Consider the following 15183-nt stretch of genomic DNA (forward strand, 5'->3'; position numbering starts at 1 on the left):
CTCGGTAGCTGCGGTGACTCGGTAGATATAGTGTCACTCGATAACCACTGGTAACTCGGTAAGAGCTGACTTCTCGGTTACTGCTGTTTGTCTCATATGCTCGGTAATAGTCTTACTGCTCGGTATGAACTGTTTAATCGGTAAGCTTTGCCGAATGCTCGGTATAGGCTGTGGACTGAATGATGAGCTCGGTAAGCATTCAAAATCGAATAAGTGTTTTCGCTAAATGACAAATATATCATTATTCCAACAATATTATATGGGTGTTTGTATAGTTGTATTGGAGAAATATTTGGTCTCTTGTATGTTGTTGTTCACGACATTGAAAAGTTTGGATTCATGGTTGCTTGTAGTGAGATCTTATATCATTGTCTGGATCATGTGATTGGTGTTTTGCTTGATGTAGTTTTGGCCTTATCCATTGTTGGTAGAGTTACCTGTGTATTTCAGACTGAAAGGAAGTCTCTGTGAGTGAGTTCTAGGTCTCTCAGCTATGGATATGTTTCAGAATCTCTCCCTCTATATTTTATTAAGCCTTATTCTAATTATTTCTTCTTACTTGTTAGTTCTGGTCAGACTCTATACATATGTTTTTTGAGGCCTTATGTTTTAAGTTTTATTTTTAAATCTTTGCCAAAAGTTTTGTGATTGTCCCTCCTTTTATGCAAAAGTGTTGATTTTGTATTTGCGTTGTGCTTTCATTCATTTGCGCTGTCCATTTATGCATTTGCATTGTCTATTATTGCATTTGCGTTGTCCTTCGGTGTATATGTGTTGTCCCTTGTGCAAAAGCATTGTCCTTATTTGCATAGGCACTAAACTATTTAACACAGGCGTTAACCTATAATGCAAAAGTGTTGTTCTGCCTGTCTTTGGTGTTTTCACTATTCTCCTAGTCAGATTTGGATATTCCGAGTTTTGTTTCACTCTAGAGGCTTTTTGGTATTTTTGCAGACATTTTCCAACTACTGTTATTTATCAGTTTGATGTGATTTTATGTTTTATATGCTAGAACAATCTTGGTTTATTTATTGTTGAAGATTTGAGTCCTTTCTTATATTGAGATGTTGCAATGGAAAAATGGTATTGTTGTGGAGACAACAAGATGTTATTGTTGTTGAGATAGCAAGATAGTATTGTTGTGGAGACAACAAGGTGATATTGTTGTGAAGATAGGAGATTTGATATGTTTTATTGAGGGAATATCTCTTTTGATATAGATTTCCACATTGAGGCTCATATTGCTTTTTAATGGATTTAAACCCTTTGCATTCTTTAGCTATAGTCTTCCTTGTATGTTTTATGTGTTGTTGGGCTACATGATGAAGTTATGGATCTCTTTTTGGAATTTGAATTGGAGCATTTTTTCTATTGTTGTTTTGGAGCATGTTATGAGGATTAGGCTTCCTTGTGGGTAGAAATGGCTCCACATGTCTATCAAGGTTATGTCGTGAAGAGTTGTGTTTTGGCAACTTTATGGGGGAGGATAGCATGTGATGACACTCCTCTCCTACATGTGTCCTTTACTTGAGATGTATTTATGCCTTGATGATTTGTGCACCTCTGGGAGTTTTCTATTTGCGCTATCTTGTGATTGGTTCTTTCTTGAGTGTCCTTGATTTGGGTAGTCTCTTTGGTTTTAAGTGTCGGCCTAGATATAGAGTGTGTGTTGGGACCTTGTGTCATCTCTTAGCATGGGGGGGGGGGTGTGGTTGATGAATACTAAGAGGGGGGGGTGAATTAGTATTCCAAAAATCTTTGCACTTAAACACTTTGCAAGACTAACAGTAAACCAATAAAACAGTTTAACAGACAAACCGGTTAACAAACATGCAAACTAAATAGCTAATAATGCATTCATCCATAGAAGAACAAACACCATAACACAAGATATTTTGATGTGGAAACCCAAATGGGAAAAACCATGGTGAGATGGAACTCACAAGTAACTATCTGCAGAATAGGAACCAGACCGATTAAGGTCTTACAATGTTCTTTACCAGAACAAATCCTGTTAGGAATCTCAATATTTGTTAGTAGATAAGTTCAATTAAAGAATACCTTACTAGAGGATTTTAGATCCACATATGTGAACCACCTTGTTAGAGGATTTACAAAAGGCTTTTGGGCCTACCCGGTTAAGGGCTACAGACTTGTCAAAGATGTGAGTAATCAACAAGTGTTTGATCTAGCTAATAGCATAGACTACTCGGTTAGATCCTTGATAGCTTGTTCTTAATGCACTCTGACATTACTTCAGTCTTCTACACATTCATAATCTCTCCAACTCCTCAACCACCTTAAACCCTAGTTGCAATATCAACTATCGCAACAACAACAACATCAACAACATAAAACCCTAGACATGATGTCCTTATAAAGGAATCTGATTTCATGTCAGTCCAATAGGATTACATTACAATTTCCTAGGTTCAATGAACTTGGACATACTTGGTAACACGACACAAAAAGCATCGCTAAAGTGTCAGCACCGTCAAACAATCAGTGGATGGTAACTCATCACAAAATGCCGATTGTCGGTTTGACAAAAATGAAGACTAGTAGAAATGTGTTAGGCTGCTTTAATCCCTCATACCGCTTGAGGTCAACATGTCGCTTCAGATCGAGAAACACATTCTGCAAAACATCAATATTCTAAAGAGTATAATTCAACATACTGGTTGGAACAAATACCGGTTGTGCTCTAACTTATACATACAAAGAGGATCTCAATGAAAGTGTGTGCCCATCAATGACAATCACAACATAAACATAAAAAATGCCAACAATCTCACCCTTTGGCATTGATGGCAACACTTAGGAAACTAAAATTTTGACATCTAAGTGTTTTACAACAAAATCATGTCATTAGAAAAATTGCTCCCCCTAAGCATATACACTATCCCTTTAACGATACAAACAATACAATGTATAGCACTTTTGCATATAGAGCATAAACATTGACATATTCAGAGCATATAATCAAAATTTTGATTACCAGATACTTCTCCAAATATAATTCTTCTCCCCCTTTTGCCAACAATGACAAAGTACAGCTGAACAACCCTGTTTTCATTTGATATTAAAAATAATAAAATTTTATGACAACAAGGAATGATACTTGTCAAAAATAGATTTACAGTCCTACAAGAATTGTTTCATCAACAAAGACCAGGACTCAAGTAGGGAGGTGGCTACTTCTTGCTTTGTCTGCATCTGGGAGACCTGTTCTTCCATGGCATCAATTGTGCTCATCTCCTGTGTAATTGTTAAGGCATCTAGGTTCATATAGCACTTTTGAAGAATTTGCAATCGTGGGAGTATAACCAGTTGTATCTCCTACAAGTCTCTAGACTGAGTGTTGATCTCTTGCTCCATTTTTGCTGACTAGATGTGAAACTGGTGAATGGTTTGCCCATAAGTTGTAAAGGAATCATAAGGCGGCTTGAATGTGCTCAAGTAGGACTGCAAGTCCTTTTCAAGTTTTTGCTTTTGAGCTATCACATCATCATAGAACAGATGGGGTTGGCAGATCTTGCTGAGTAGCAGATTCTCCTCATCTAGAGCATCCCTTATATCCTTTTGTTCTTTCTTCAGTTCAGTCCAGAGCTCACTCAACTTCTTCACCAGAGCTATATTAAGAGCTTTTTGATGCTCCTTCTTGACATTAGCCTCTGCTACCTCTTCAAGGCTCTACACCTGATCATCTACTACTGTGCATAGGAGCTTGAGTTTAGCTAGTGATGAATCAGTGTTGGGAAGATTTGTACTAGGTATCAAACCGGTAAGAGTTTCCACAACAGCTTGAATTACATCCAGCTCCTTCTTCTGTCAAATGATTTCAAGGCACTCTTGAGCTACCTTGATGCTCTGCATTAGCTCCATTTCACTTGTAGACTAGAGATCGATAGGACTAGAGAGATCAGTTGGTTTGGCTTGACTCCCGGATGCCTTCGGAGTCTCCATCTAGGTGCTCTTCTCCATTTCTCCTACCTTGTTCTCTTCCGCTTTCTTCTTCTCCACGTCTCTCCTCTTCTCTGCTTCCTTATCCTCCTCTTCCTTCTTCCTATTCTCTGCTTCTCTCCTCTTTTCCTCTTCTTTTTCTTCCTCTTCCTTCTTCTTCTTCTCTTCTTCCTTCTTCTTCTCTTGTTCCTTATCTTCTTCTTCCTTCTTTTTCTTTTCATCTTCTTGCTTCTGTTTCTCTTCTTCACCCTTCTTCTTTTTCTCCTCTTCATCTTTCTTCTTCTTCTCTTCTTCATCCTTCTTCTTTCTCTCTTCTTCATCTTTCTTCTTCTTCTCTTCTTCATCCCTTTTCTGCTTCTCTTCTTCATCCTTTTTCCACTTTTTTGCCTCTTCCTATGCCACTTCCTGTCTATCCTTGACTTGCTTATCAACCTGTTTAGCCCATTGCTTCTATCCCATTGCCTCAGATGGTGTTTCCTAAGTAACATCCTCAACATCCAAAGAATTGACATCAATGGTGTCGATCGGTTCAACAACCAGATTTCCTTCATCATCAAATACTTCATCCGGTTTGGATATAACCAGTTCTTTTTCAGCTTGCTAATTGGCTAGATGCGCTTTGTGAGTCTGGACAGTGGTTCTCATATACAGATGAGTGTCTATTTTGACATCATCAACTCTACCTTCTAATAGCCAGAGTCTTCTTTTTCTAGTGAAGAAGAGTCCTTTATTTTGGTCAATAACATCAAACAATTCAGAATTTGACAGGTCGAGAAAGTACTATGCAAAAACTTTCTCCCTAATTTCTTGTTCCTTTTCTATGGCAATGCACCATCTATTGTCTAATGACATATATAAAGAATCCAGTGTCTGAGACTTAATCTCTGAGGGCGACCGGTCATTACCACATAAATACTAAATTATTTCCTTTTCAACCACTTCCTTTTCATCATCGTTAAAGTCATCAAAACACTCAATTAAGTCATTTAGCACTTTTCTCCTAACATTATTTATTATTCTTTGACAATGTGTCAAAGGTTTATAGGAAGATATATCTATATTTACCGGTGCAAATGATGCCAGTTCACTCTTTGTCTTCCTCTTTGCTTGACGTGTTTTCTTTGGCTTTTTCTCAGACAAAGTTTCTTTTGAGTCTGGAGAGGTATTCCTTGTCTTCCTCTTTCTCTTGAACACTTTAGCCAGTGCTACTTCCGGTTTCTTCTTGGCTGGTGACCACTTGGTCACTTTTGGAGTTGCAGTAGTAACTGCTGTTGATGCTGCAGGCATTGCCTTTACCTTCTTTACTACCGGTTCTTTTTCTTTCATTGCTAGTGGTTCCTCAACTAGTGCTATCCTCTCTAGGTAGGTGTCGGTTCTCTTTGCCTTAGGATCAAGCGGTGAGGCAATAAGGGTAGAGGCATACCCTTCCAGCATATCGTACATCACCTCATAGCCCATTGGCTCCACTTCTTCCTGTCTAGGCTCAACAACCTCCATTATGCATTTATCTACTTGGATGGTGAAGCAGATATCGTCTTCATATTTCTTGACGATGTCACTTGATATACTCAATCTTTGGCTTATTTTCCTTCTAAACTCATCAAAATACTTGTTTAGAACATCAGGGTAGCTAGTTATAATTGCTTCAATGTTTTCCTTGATTTGCTTGGTCATCGGTTGGTCACTAGACCATTGGACATCTCCTACTCCTAGAAAGTAGCCTTGGAATTAGAAGAACAACACAACCAGTAGTTGTCCAAACTTGAACCTTAGTGCATTATCCTGTTTGATCGACTTCAGATTCAATAGGAGTTGTCTCTACATACTGGTGCAAAGATCAAATGATGCATCCTCCTTTATCATCCGGTAAGCAGCATTTACCACTATAGCAGATATAGAGTTAATTCTACTAGATGAGAATGTTTAGTATCCAATCACCATACATGCATACTTAACCAGATCATCCTTGATAGAATTGACTATCATGCCTCGAGAGTCGCTCATTGAATTGGTGAGCTTGGACATTTCAGTTTTGCTTACCTTAGGGCTGGCACTTCCCCTGTGTTGTAGAATCTGGTGACTACATGAATTGCCTACGATGTGATGTCATGTGTCCTTTTCAGGTACATCTTATCACCATGGACTCTAATCAGAATGATCCTTATATGATCCTTTTTGAAATCTTCTAGGAAGTAAACAACATTGTGGAGCTTTTTCTTCTCCAAAATATTAAATTCTGGTTTGATCTTCTTATCTTTTCCACAAAATAAACCTAACTGGGTGTGGATAGCTAGAGACCCTAGGTCTTCTATCTTGCAATCTATGTAGTCAGAAATTCCCTCTTCTACTATCACACTAGCCGGAACTTGTGATAGGGCATTATACTTGGACTTCCATTGAATAAAACTTGCAGACTCGACAGATGCACTAGAACTGGTATGAGATGCGGAAGCCATGATAGAAATCTTAAGAACTCAAGAAATACCTTTTGAAACACATGAAATTAGGTCTTGCCGATTCTCCTTCATTTCACACTCCGTCAATTGCTAAATCACTGCTTTGTGTTCTCCACTTGACTGTTTCCAGTTTGAATTTGAATCTCCTTCACAGTTTCTCAATTTCTCAAAATCTCTGCTCAAATCGCCTTTTCGTCACTCTGCTCTTTGAAAAACTTTTCTTCGCTTGAAGACTGATAGTGATAAATGATTTGAAAAATTCTTTTAAACATATTCCTCACCTACCATCATTGATGCTCCTCCATTTGGGCATAAACCCTAATTTGCCTTTTTACCATTTTCGATCTTCTACCAAATGACAAGTATAACATACCGGTTAAGGTCTTTTACCGGTGTAACTCCCCCTAATCTTTTTGAATCTTAGTTTTTTGGTTCCGTGATTTCCACACTAGGTGTAGAAACTGGTTCATCTTGTAACACCACTAGTTTCTCCTTCCAAATTTTGTTCATGTCTGCTTGAACAGTGTCAACATCAATGTTTCCTTCCAAATTGACCGATATATCATCATATATGTTCTTTCTTGATCTAAAAAATCTGGCAATGTGACCCGGTTTGTTGCAATGATAGCAGACCAATCCAGGTGCTCTCCAAGGTCCATTGTTCATGTTTCCATTCTTCCTTCTACATGTTGCAGGATTGTGACCACTACCATGATAGATCATACAATTTTCTCTCCATCCGGTTTTCGCTTGATAACCACCACATCTTGGCTGATGATTGAAGGCCTTAAACTGGTTGTGATTCCAGTTCAGAAAAGGTTCAGGACCAACTCCTTGGGTCCTCTGAGGATATCTTCCAGTGTTATTCATAACAGACTTGCATTCAGATGCTCTATGCCCATACTTGTTGCATGCATAACAGTTACCATCAAATCTATAGGATATAGGCTTATCATTTAGGAAATAAGAAAAATTGTTGTAAGCCTTACTCCTACACACATTTGCAGTATGTCCTTCTTTAAGACAGTTGAAACAAACAGGTTTAAACTTTTGCTTACCTTTATCCTTTGATGTCGGTTGTTTCTTTGATGTTCCAACATTTGTACCAAAGGTCTCACCTTCCTCATGACCAGAATAACCAAGTCCATTGGTATTCTTGACTGATTGAGCAGATTCAAGCTTTTTCTCTAGCTTGACAGTACTCTTGTTGAACTTAGCAAGCATTTCCTTTGACTCAGAGTTCTTTGGAAATAGCAGCATTTGTTTCCAACAAGTTTTCATTCTCAGAGATGGCAGTGTTCGGTTCTCCTTGCATGTATTCCTTTTCCACTTTGCTTGCATGGAGTTGAGCATTTAGGGCACTGATCTCTTGTTTTAGCTTGGAGATCTCATGATCTCTTTCTTTCACCAGATCTTCAGCTTTCCTCTGGTTCTCAAGCTCTTGACACATTCGGATAGTCAATCCTTCCAACTCCTTTCTAAGGTTGGAGTTTGATTCATTCAACTTATTTACTTCTGCAATTAGGGCTTCCATGTTTGCTTCATATGAAGAACTGTTTTCAAATAGCTCCATCAGCTTTTCTGCATGTTCTCTTCTTTTTGCTTGAGATGCCTTGTATTTGACCATAAGATCATCATAGGCTTGCTCAGATTGAGTGAGCTGGTGGGTAAGTTCCCTCAAAGTGTATTCCCCCATATCTCTTTTCAAGTGGTTAAACTTATAGAAAGGTTGGCTCTGATACCAATTGATGAATACTAAGAGGGGGGGTGAATTGGTATGCCAAAAATCTTTGCACTTAAACACTTTGCAAGACTAACAGTAAATTGGTAAAACAGTTTAACAGACAAACCGGTTAACAAACATGCAAACCAAATAGCTAATAATGCATTCACCCACAGAAGCACAAACACCATAACACAAGATATTTTGATGTGGAAACGCAAATGGGAAAAACCATGGTGAGATGGAACTCACAAGTAACTATCTACAAAATAGGAACTAGACCGGTTAAGGTCAGACTGATTAAGGTCTTACAATGTTCTTTACCAGAACAGATCCTATTAGGAATCTCAATCTCTGTTAGGAGATAAGTCTGATTAAAGACTACCTTGCTAGAAGATTTTAGATCCATAGATGTGAACCACCTTGTTAGAGGATTTACAAAAGGCTTTTGGGTCTACCCGGTTAAGGGCTACAGACTTGTCAAAGATGTGAGTAATCAACAAGTGTTTGATCTAGCTAATAGCATAGACTGCTCGGTTAGATCCTTGATAGCTCAATCTTAATGCACTCCAGCATTACTTCAGTCTTCTACACATTCATAATCTCTCCAACTCCTCAACCACCTTAAACCCTAGCTGCAATATCAACTATCGCAACTTCAACAACATAAAACCCTAGACATGATGTCCTTATAAAGGAATTCTATTTCATGTTGGTCCAATAGGATTACATTACAATTTCCTAGGTTCAATGAACTTGGACATACTTGATAACATGACACAAAAAGCATCGCTAAAGTGTCGGCACCGTCAAACAATCGTTGGATGGTAACTCATCACAAAATGCCGGTTGTCGGTTTGACAAAAATGAAGATTGGTAGAAATGTGTTAGGCCGCTTTAATCCCTCGTACCGCTTGAGGTCAACATGCTACTTCAGATCGGGAAACACATTCTGCAAAACATCAATAGTCTAAAGATTATAATTCAACATACCGGTTGGAACAAATACCGGTTGTGCTCTAACTTATACATACAAAGAAGATCTCAATGCAAGTGTGCATCAATGACAATCACAACATAAACATCAAAAATGCCAACAGTGGTTCCTTTGGTTCCACTTGGTCAGGTGGTTGGTGCTTTTAAACCATTAGGATATTCTTGTCTTTGGATTCTTCTTGCGTGGATGAGGATGCTTCTTGAAATTGTTCATGGATAATAATTGCAGCAAGAATGTAAATGATGATGTGATTTATGTAATAAAATTCTTATGTAATGGTTGTAAAAGAAATCATGTTTATGATAAATGAATATGTTGTTCTAGTTGTTGTGATAACTTTGGATATGGTAGATGAATGTAATGATGAACCTTGGGTTGTATTGTAACACATATATATTTAATGAAATGGATGCATGAGATGTGGATAAGTAATATGATTTGGAATTAAAAGATGCAATTTGTATTCTTGATGAGCCATGTTAAAAGAAAATGGTGTAAATGTTATGATAATGGTATTAGTCTTGAAATTATGTCTTTAACTAATGCTTGACTAGAAGAAATGTTATGTCTTGGTAGGATGTATGAGTATGAGTAATATTGGAAGATATGTTAGGACATGTTTATGGGTTGTGATTAAAGAATTTGAAATTATAGTACCATATTTCATAGACAGTGATCTAATGATTGAATTGAAATTTTATAATGCTTGGGATGTAATTGAATGTTCCTTATGAAAATATTGTATGGATGAGCTTAATGAATGAATTACTAACATTATTGATGGAAATTACTAGTAGGTGTATGTGTAGATGGTAAAATGAATGCTTGTCTGTTAGGGAAGGTTTAGGATGTATCATGTGCTATGGTTTAAGATTATATCTCCATTTGGTGGATGATATTAGTTGTTATGAAATTAGGATATTGTATCTTAATTTGTAATAAAATTATTGTTGGTTAATTGATATAGTGTAAGAGATTTTAGGAGTATTAAATGGGCTATGGATTAAATGTTTAAGGAGACTTTGTGAGTATTGTATTATGTTCTTTTGGAATCATGATGAAGTAATAAGTATGCTAGGAGCATAGAATTATAAATGACTATGTAGAAGTTAATTGTAAATGGAAATTATGTTAATGCAATGTAAGGGTTAATCTTGGTATGTGAATGGTGATGTTATAGTTGAGGGTTGGTTAATGGTAATAGGAACATTTGGACTTGGTGTATAAAATGAACCTAAGAGAAAAAGGGAAGTAGCTATGCATTGAAAGATAGAATCTCATATTAAATGAAAGATTAAGTAGGTTGCATATCATGAGTGTTAGGTATTGCTATGTTGCACCTATGTGTGCATAATGATTAAGATTATGAGGTATTGATCTGGAAGAAAGTAAATTCTTATTGCTTGTGTAGGTAGACTAAGTAATGGTGTTGAGATACCCTAGGGAGTTAGTAGAAATGATTTATTGTATTCCGCTTGCGTAATTGTTTAAATATCTTGAGTGAATTACTCTATGTTCATAACACTTAAATTTTGTTGTGTGCTCGCTGCATTGCTTACGAGATGTTATGTGTTGTATTGTTAAATAAAAAATAAAAAAATTATAGTGTGTATTTATCCATATTTCTCTAGGGTATTTTGGCGGGCATTACATTTGGTATCAGAGCCCATGTTGCAACACTGGGATCTCTAGTTAAGGATGTTGCTATTAGTCTTGTGAATGTGCCTTGAAGTTCCTTTGAATCAAGTTACTCTTTGAGATTTGTGTTAGAAGAAGTGTTATTGGAATCTTAGATATCTATGCCTTGTGTCTCTCTCTAATTCCTTTTAGGAATCATAACTTTAAGTAAAGTGTGTATTTATTCTATATGCATGTCTCTAGAGTAAGAGAAGTGTCTATATGCTCTTACTTGCTTTGTAAATTTCTAGTGCTTACTTGAATGATTAGGGATGCTTTCCTTATACATAATTAATTATGTTGCAGAATGGGAAAAGAATGTGTATATCCTCTTAACTAATATTGTGATCATAAAATTTGTCTGTTATGTTGATCTTCCTATGAAAAGAAAGATGAATTGTTTGTATTGTGCATTTAGGAATAATTTAGCATAGATCATGATGTGAAAACCAAAGAAATTGTATGTGGTGCTTAATAAAAGTACTTGAAATGCTTTTTTTCCCTATTTTAATCTCCTATGTGAAATGTAAGGAAGTTAGCTAGTAATGTAATGATTACCCCCTAGAAATATTGTTTATTGTGGTATATGTGTGATTGTGTATGTAATTAAATATTGTTTGAGGAAATCATAGCTATCAAAGGATTTGGGATTTCTAGTTGTACGTGTATTGGTAGGAGATCTTATGGAAGTTGAAATTGCATATCTTTAAAAGTGGTAAGTTGTATTTGGCATGAATAGGGAATTCAAACCGAGTTTGCATAAAATTGCATGTATTGATTTGTGTGGCAATATCCCTTCCTTCCTCTTCTCTCTTTGGGGTATAACATTTAAATACTTGTGGGGGGGTTATTGATATTAAGTAGAAGGATTGGATAATGATTTATGAATATGACTCATATACATTAAAGGGAAGAATTGATTAAATAGAATATCCCATCATTTAAATAGGAAATGTATTGCAAAACTAAAAAGGAGATAAATATGTTTATTGAAGCAAGGATTTGTGCATTTCATATGTAGAAATCGAAATGATACCATTGTGTCTTTATTTGGTTTGGCAAGATAAAATTTTAGCTTTGTGTAGTAATTGTGTGGTATTGAATAAATATTTCTCTCAACTAGATGGATAAATTAAGAAAGGTTACTATATAATTGCGTTATTTTTATTTTAATAAGTGCTTCCTTAGCTAATTCTAATGAGATAAAATGATAATTAATTGTATGAAACCGTGTTGGGATTCTAGATGTCAATTTTCTTGAAATGTCGAAAGTACATAGTCTATGAATGATAGTAATCAAGTAATAATAGGAAGTGAGTTTAAATAGAATGATGCATGTGTTATTGGAATTTAAGTGGCATTAGATGAAAAGAAAACTAAGTCCTGGAAGTGGGACTGGGATATTCTTAACCTAGATAACTAGAGGTATGTCAGAATATTATTATTGGTAAGAGTAGAAATTGATATTAAACTTTGGCTTTTGTAATGAGACCTATTTTGCTTGTTTAAATATATGATTGACTAATTTCTTAAAGACCTTATGAAAGAATTTCCAATCTTCTATAGGTTATTAGTTGTGCATTAATGGAAATGATGTGTGTTATAGTCTTCTATCAAGTGATTAATTGAAGCTCTAACCTTTGTTTCTATTATAACTTGGTGAATATGAACATGGTATAGATAAGATGTCTTGAACGTTAGTCATGGTATGAGTATATCCTTGTGCATGTGTGAGTGCGTAGTCGCTTTATCTCTTCCTACCTATGTCAACTTTCATAAAGGATAATTGTCTAGATTTTCAAAAAAATATATATATATTGAATTGCTTTAAAAATAATAGAAAGAATACAGACTTATGGATAAAATAGAAGTCTTAAATATGGCGTGCACTCTCTAACACATTCAAGGCATTTTACCCTTGGATGTTGTGTAGTGGTTACTCCCTTTGGTGTGACTAATGTTGGTCACCTCATGATGTGAGTTGGATTAGTTGCTTATTTTGCCTTGAGTTAATTTATGATTTGAGTAATGTGTCGTTAGGATTAATGTGTATTTTTGAGATTTCTTTACTTTTGGGATGGCCACTGAGTTCTTCTTTCTTTTATTTTTCCCTTGTGGTGGCTCTTGTCACACTTAAATTTCTTGATTGATTTCGCCGATAACTTTTCTTCTCTTTTAATTTAATGAATTGATTTGACAATATTTTCCTTTGACCTCATCTTTTTTTGTCTATGGTGGTCATTCTGAGTGTCGATGTATTGTTCCCAAATCTTGATTCATTGATATCTCTATCATGTTCGTTTAAAACCTCTGATAGTAGGTGTGAGGGAGGACATCGTGGAAAAGTGCACTAGAATAAGAAAACAACTAGATAATATTGTCATTAGCTGAGTAAATGAAAAGTGTTAATAGGATGAAATTTATTGGTAAGTTTATAAAGTTTATAATAGATAGAAGTTCCTTGGTATTGTGAAGTATGAAATTTATGGAATAGTTAAATAAAAGAAATTGTTGATTTCTTGCCTTCAAAATCTTTGTGTACACATAATGGATTAAGGATGTCTTTTGAATGATGTGAATGGATAAGGATTGCATCTAATGTTTGTATAAAGTCTAGCGCATTGTGAGCATGGTGGAAATTAGGACATTTGAATGCCATGAAACTTGTTCTTTTAAATAAATAGGTTATATATGCTTGGTTATTGTGTGATGTCTTGAGTATATTTAATTTGAGGAAGCTTAGTTCTGAGAAATTTTCCCTCGTTTAGGCTTATGATGTGATTTGTTCAATAATATAATAGGTGCATATGTGTAAGATATTGTGTAAATGTATATCTCTCTCTCTTAACTAGATGTCGAAGGAGTGTTATTATGAATTTTGGTGTGAAATATAGTGATTTCTTCTTATTGATGCTTAACTCAGTGACTAAAGTTATAGTTTTGTATTGCAAGTGTGGTTAAAATGAAGTTCCCTTGTAAATATTTTAACAATTTAGTGTATATATTGTAATTAATAGTAGTTGGTGCTTCATTTACCTCTTGTTTAACATGTTTATTCTGAATAATTGAAGCATAAGGAGAAAATTTAGTTGTCATTATCTTTCTTCGAGTTGGAAAATAATATAATATGTTTGTGTTAAAAGGAAGTTTTTGATTTATGTGTGCTAGTTGTCACCCTAACTCTTACGATTTCTAGGAGTAAGTCAAATCTAAGGGGGGGAGGATGTAGTGTCCACCCTCGACTTGACTTTTTTTTACTAGAGTTGACTTTTAATTCATACATGATAGACATTATTGGGCATATGTTATTTCAGGTGATTTATATGATGTTGATACTATCGTAATTGATCGTGTTATTTATTAGACACTATACACTTATTATGTGAATGACTATTGAAAGATTATATTGATTATGTGATTTGATGAGCATAAGTGTTGATGGATTTTACAAGCCTTGCTATAATCATGAATTATACTAATCATGCACTTGATGATGTTTTTATCTACTAACCATATTTAATGATTATCTATGACGAGTTGATCTTATGGTGTGTTTGATTATTGTATGTCTGTCTTCGGGATAGAGACAATTTCACATCACTCATTGCAAGCAGGATGTGTCATTGCGATTCTCTAACCCTTGCCTATTATAATATATATATGCATATGTCGTATTGTTGCTTTGTGGATGCAAGATTTGTAGGTACCAGACATTGACCCCACCTGGCTCCACAAGTCTGAGCGTGTCTTTAAATCCCAATGGTATGTGGTTTGGAGTTGGCACAATTTCCCCTCACATACTCTAGGTCTAAGTTGTTCACTGTGAGTCGTCAGTGTCTTGGCGCAAGTCACCATGTCAGTTAGTAAGGTTGGTTTGTTCTGTGTTGTGAGTATGTTAGTATTCGTTGGCTAATTCTATTTTGTTGAGACTGTTTGATTATTGATGTGAGATTAAATAGTGTAGATAGGAATTTGGAAAACATCAAAGCAATATAAACATTAGCCTAGCTCAATCACAAAAACTCAATTGCAATGACAAATCCTAATTACATTCAATAGAGATACATGAAAAACAAGACATTCAATTCAAATGCAAACCATCACAAATGTGAATATCTCCTCCAGAAATCTCCATTGTCCTTCTTTCTCCTTCAAATTACTTTGTTTTGTGGATCTCACCTTCAAGTGCATAAGTATAATATGAAAGCAAGATTGACAAGATGAGATGACAACATAAGGGTACTAGAAGCGTGATTGATTTGGCCTTTTGATTGAAGAAATTCATCCAATTTATAGATATATTGGAGAAAAGACAAGATTAGCATGAAATTGATATTAGAGGCAATTGATTTCAAAATGGCAAAATT

The sequence above is a fragment of the Cryptomeria japonica genome, chromosome 10 (assembly GCF_030272615.1).
Source record: "Cryptomeria japonica chromosome 10, Sugi_1.0, whole genome shotgun sequence".
NCBI classification, from domain to species: Eukaryota; Viridiplantae; Streptophyta; class Pinopsida; order Cupressales; family Cupressaceae; genus Cryptomeria; species Cryptomeria japonica.